Genomic DNA, 6089 nt, shown 5'->3' on the forward strand with positions numbered 1-6089 from the left:
TATATCAGAGGGTCACAAAATAGTGTTAGATCTGAGCAGGGAAAGATCTTAAGGTTTTAGGAAAAGATTTCTGAATTAAGTGACCTTTAATCTGAATTTTAAAGGATATTTAGGGATTGAATAGGAAAGAAAGAAAAGGTGGCCTCATCTGGCCTGTAGAAGAACTTGAAAAAAGATAAGTTGCAAGTTTGGATGAGAATATTATATGCGTTTTTAGAAGATAGGGAGTGATCTGATTTGGTTGTGATATAAAATACATGAATGGGATTATTTTAGAAAAGCTTGAAAAGTTAGGATAATATTTGGTTGTGGAGGGCCTTGCATACAAGGCACCAGAAGGAATTCAAACTTCTTTGAAAGGTAGTGGAAATGATATTAAAGAAGATTCATTACCATTCACTTTCCAGCTGTATCCAAAAGATCATGGGACTTTACAATTGAGGGGTATGTTGGAAAGTGTTTAACAATCAGCTTGAGATGCGAGAGGAGAGGATAAAGGTGTTATTGACACTGTTAAGTTTAAACTGCATTATCAATATTGTTCCTATCACATTTTTATAAGTTGACAACCAACAAAATACTAAATCAATCCATGAATTATAACTTTTGCTGATTTCCTTTAATAATAGTCTCTTAGCAGGTTCCAGCACACCCCTGTTTCCATGGAACTAGAAGATTACATCTTCTATATTTGTGGTATCCTCAGTTGGCAGGTAAGTTCTTCATAGAACCATTCTCCAGATAAGGAACTGACTTACTTTTCTAATTGTATGTCAAAGAATTTTCATTGAATTCAACATAGTAAGCACTTAAAAATGTTTCTTTAATAAATTCATTCAGGAAGTATTAATGTTGATTTTTCATCTCATCCTTTTATAATGATAATTCTGACAGTGGCATAAGAATCACTTGAAGAGGAGAGTAGAATAGACAAAAAATCCCGATATACCACTACAATTGTTTAAGTGTGTTTTAACAGTGGTTTCAATTAGGTATTGAAAATGAGAAAAGAGAGAAAAAGAGATTAGCAAATGTTTTGAGGTGGTAAGTGAGTGCACATGTAATAAACACATAGAGATGCCCTGCCCATTTCTAGTTAACTATATGACAGTTTTCAGTGTCAACTGTTTGTCACATGCAACTCAGGGATAAAGGACAACTATTCTAAAAAAACCAATTCTTAGTGATTATAGAGTCAGTGAATTCCATTCAAAAGAACAAAAATTTTTCCCTCTTTCTCTTCTTCTTCTTCTTCTTCTTCTTCTTCTTCTTCTTCTTCTTCTTCTTCTTCTTCTTCTTCTTCTGCTGCTGCTGCTGACTTTCAGTGGTGGGTAATCTTAGCTAGGTTCTGAGTTCTTCCAAGGCTCTGTAGCTTACAATTTGTCTTTTATATTTATGTGTGTGTGTTTTTTAATTCAACATTAATTTTTTTTATTTTTTTTAATTCAAGGTGAATCATTATGACCCCAGTCTTGGTATTCTATCCATGGTACTACCTGGTTGTCCCTTAGCATACAATATACATTAGTAAATGACTATGGTAAGCCGTAGCTTACCATGCTAGTTTGATAAACTCAAATATCCAAATTTTTGAGGCAAAAATTCCATGTTTGACAAAAACTTCCAGAAAACCTGGCAGAAACTCAAACTACTGTCTTCCTCATCCTTTTCATAACTAAATGCTAGAAAACCCTATCTATAATTTCTGTCACCTCCAATTTTTAAACTTACTTCTCAAAATCTACCATCTAAAATCACTATTTGATTAACGTGGTGCTGTCTAGGATGGATAGTGATCCTAGAGTTAAATGTAATGACTTTTTCTTTAGTTTTCATGCTAAAAAAATGATGAAAAATTTGACAACATTTACAATATTCCATCTTTCCTTTGATTTTTCTGACATTGTTCTATTGTGTTTCTCTTATTGATGCCTCACAGTCTAATTTACAGGATCATAATTCATATACTTTCTGATATGTATAAGTATTCTCCTGGGTTCCATTCTAGATGCTCCTTTCTTCTCTTTTTATATTTTCTGATCATTCTCTAGGTTCAACTATTAATGCAAATTATTCTAAAATCTATATCCAGTATTCATCTCTCCTATCCTTCAGATATTTCATAGGCATTTCAAATTCAACATGGCCAAAACCAAACTTATTATCTTTAGTCCTAAACCCATCCCTCCTCTTAATTTCTTAATTTTTGTTAGTGTCCTCATCATTTATCCAGTCATCTTACCTCACAAACTAGGATTCATACTTAACTTTTCAATCTCTCTCATTTCTGATCCAATCAAAAGCAAAGACTTATTAGAGTTATTCAACATCTCTTGTATCCTTTCCCTTCTCTACTTCCATATTAAAACTATCTAAATTAAAGTCCTCATTACTTATTATCTGGACTCTGATTTTGATCCTTACTTTGTTCCCCTGCAACTATTCTTACCTTTCTAGTCCATCCTCCACACAAATACCAAAGTGATATCTCTCAAGCAAAATTCTGATTATAGAACTCCTATAGAATGTTTGTCCTGGAATGGATCTTATACACTATGGAGTCAAAACATCTCACTTGGTGGGTGATGAAAATGAGGTATGGAAATATTAAATAACTAGTTTAGGGTCACAGAAATTAAAAAAAAATCAGAATTATCCTGTTTTAGAGTGCCCAGTTACTAGTACCTTTTCCTACATGGTTGCCTTATGCCTATTTTGTATTTAATATATAAATTAATGTGTGCATTATACATGCACATATACTTATACTTTCATTTATGCATATGTATATGTGCATGTACATGCACATTCATACATTCACATAATGTATATGTGCATATTCGTATGCATTTACACATGCATGTATATTATGTGTATGTGTGTATGCATATATATGCACAAACAGATATTTGTGTGTATACATGCAAATTCACATATATCTGTATATGTAATATGTGCATGCTGTACACACACATATACATTTTAATTTAATTTAATAATAATTTAATAGAAAATTAAATAATTAATTTAAAGATATGTATATATTTTTAATTAATTATTTAATAATTAAATTCTATATATATATATATATATATATATATATATATATCTTTTAACTGTTACCAAAATTCTTATTTGAAAAGTTCTGGTATCTTAAGTAGTCACTATTTGTATAATAATAATTTGTATAATTTGTATAATGCACATATAATTATGTGAGCACATGATATATAAGTATATATTCACATATGCACATATCACATATATTTGTATACACACATATATATCATGTTAAGATATTTTCTTCCTGTTAGGATGAGAACTTAAAATCTGCTTGCAAGGAAAGAAACTTTCACTTTTGTTTATCCCTAACACTTAGTACAGTGCCTAAGATATGTAAAATGTTTAATAAATGTATATTGATTTGTTGGTATACTCACATATTTATTAATTAATTGTTTCAATCAATCAATTCTGGGCAAGCCATTTAACTTTCATGCTGCTCATTTTCTGTATCGGCAAAATGGAGACTATTAGTATTTGCTAATCTTACTGAGTTGTTGGGGGGATCAAATAAAACCATCTATGTAAAGTATTTCAAAAAATTTAAAGCTATATAACTATTATTGATTTCATTATTATATCCTAACCTTTCAATTTATGAATGCAGGATTAGATCTCCTACCTTCCCATATTGAGAGGTTGAGAGATTTACTCCAGTTGACAAGTTATAGCAGTAAGTATCATGATTGATTGGATACCTTATAGACTGGGGATATGTAATGATGAAATGAGATTATAGATATAAAATATTTTGTAAACTTTAAAGCTCTAAATAAATGACAGTTCTTTTTTTTAAAATTATTATTATTAGTCTACAGTCACAGGACCTAAGATCTGATGATGACATTATTCCCTGAGCATTATACTGCACAACTGCTGACCTGAAGTAATATTTATAGTAATACAGAGATATACTGTTTATGTTTAATATCCAGGCTCTCCATAACATGTATATGCAAATATATATACAGAGGAGATGTACATACATATAGATATGCATGTACACATACATTTAAATTGGCCTTATTTATTAACCCTTTCAAATTTCTAGACAATCAACAAAACAATAATTCAAACTTTAATTTATAGACCATTGCTTTCTGAGTACAAATACTCAAAAAGAAAACATAACCCTCTGCTTTGGATCAGAACTGCCTCAAGCCACCTCCCACTTTCATATTAAAAAGGGTGCTTCCAAGATCTCTGGAAACCTGATCTACAAATATCAAATCCAGTGTTTTTTCCCACCTTCCACTTTGCCTCAAAATCTTATGGAATTATCAGTGAGAGGATAATAAAAAATATGAGTTGTGAAGAAACTAGCAAATAAAGGAAATTTCAGCTAATCAATAGCAATAAGTGGCTGAAGCAAAGCTTTGAAAGACTGGATATGAATATGAAGAGTTTTAACTTCAGTAAAGGCAAGAGAATTGAATAGATGATTCTTAAAATCCTTTTCAAATCTGATAACTTATAACTCTAGATAAGAGTACAATGGGTAAAAAAAAAAAAAAAAAAAAAAAAAAAAGAGTACAATGGGTAGAACACTAAATTTCACTCAGGAAGACCTGAGTTAAATGTTTGCCCTCACACTAATTGTGGGACCAAGGGCAAATTAATTAATTTCTCTCAGCCTTAGTTCTCTCATATATAAAATGAGGGTAATAATTGAACCATGGTGAAGACAAAATAAGATGTTTACACAGTGTCTTGAATAGCTTAAAAAGCCTTTAAAAATGTAAGCTTGTTATTAGGAATAATCTGGTAATAATAGAAACTGTAATTTGCAAAATATTATATATATATATATATATATATATATATATATATATATGTTGTCATCTGATTTATAAAATTACCCTTTAAAGCAAATACTCTTATTGTCCCCATTTTATTCATGAGGAAACTGAGGCTGAACGAGAGAGATTAAATGTCTTCTCTAGGATCATACACCAATTAATGTCTGAAGTAGGATTCCAACTCAGATCATCTTGATTCCAGAATCAATATTCTAATCATTGTACCACATAGATATGTGGGTCAAAACTTTGAGAAGAAAAAGCAAAAAACTGTAGCAACTAGTAGCCTATCCAATCATGGTTGCATGCATCTGAGGCTGATTTCTTACATTAGCCAGAAGTGTGTGTGTGTGTGTGTGTGTGTGTGTGTACTATATATAGGACATAGTCTGTTTCCTATAAGATTTCAAATGGTAGGAAATGAGAATTTCCCTCAAAGTCATGGACTTATATGCTAATCATGTAAAAGGAATGCTGGACAACGAGATCAATCAAATCATTTCCATTGGAACAGTAATGAACTGAACCAGCCATGCCCAGAAAAAGAACTCTGGGAGATGACTAAAAACCGGGGGAGGGGGGGGGGTAAGAAGTAAAAAATTGGAACAAGAGGTTTGGCAATTGTTAATGCTGTAAAGTTACCCATGCATATATCCATATATCCTGTAAATAAAAGGCTATTAAAAAAAAAAAAAAAAAAGGAATGCTGGAAAAAGAAATGGAGGGCAAATCTCAGGACAGCCTCAAAGAACCTTAAAATAGATCTCTTTTAAGACTTTGGATGGTAAAAGCACCCAGGACCAGAGGCAAGAAAGATGCCTTTTTTTCTGAGTCATTCAGGGAGGGCAACCTTTTTATACTGACTTCAAAATACTAATCCTCAATTTTAATTGTGAGACCCCAATGCATGGGTCTTGTTTCTTTCACACACTATGACAATGAGTGTGTAAATGGCACTAGACTTGGAAATGGGATTAGAACTGGGTTCACAAACTGCTTTGTAGGGTTACCTGCTTTACAACTATGGGAAAATCATTTAATCTCTCTTAATCTTGGTTTCATTATCTGGAAAATGAAGTGTTGTGCTCCATAGTTTTTAAATGGTCTAAAATATATTATGATTTGACACAATTCAAAAAATAAAACATCCTTGATGCCTCAAATTTTCTATTCTATTCTTATCATTTTACTTAGCTATTGATTCCTCTGTTTTTCATAACTCTCAAG

At 31.5% G+C, this 6089-nt stretch overlaps 1 long non-coding RNA gene across 1 annotated transcript; it reads left to right on the forward strand.

Moving 5' to 3' along the window:
- The first annotated feature begins 628 nt into the window (after positions 1-628).
- On the forward strand, positions 629-4483 carry LOC116422128. The gene is made up of 3 exons (XR_004232690.1): positions 629-713; positions 3671-3736; positions 3882-4483. It is a non-coding gene; the product is annotated as an uncharacterized LOC116422128 (long non-coding RNA).
- The last annotated feature ends 1606 nt before the right edge of the window (positions 4484-6089 follow it).

The sequence above is a fragment of the Sarcophilus harrisii genome, chromosome 3, assembly GCF_902635505.1.
Source record: "Sarcophilus harrisii chromosome 3, mSarHar1.11, whole genome shotgun sequence".
Lineage (NCBI taxonomy): Eukaryota > Metazoa > Chordata > Mammalia > Dasyuromorphia > Dasyuridae > Sarcophilus > Sarcophilus harrisii.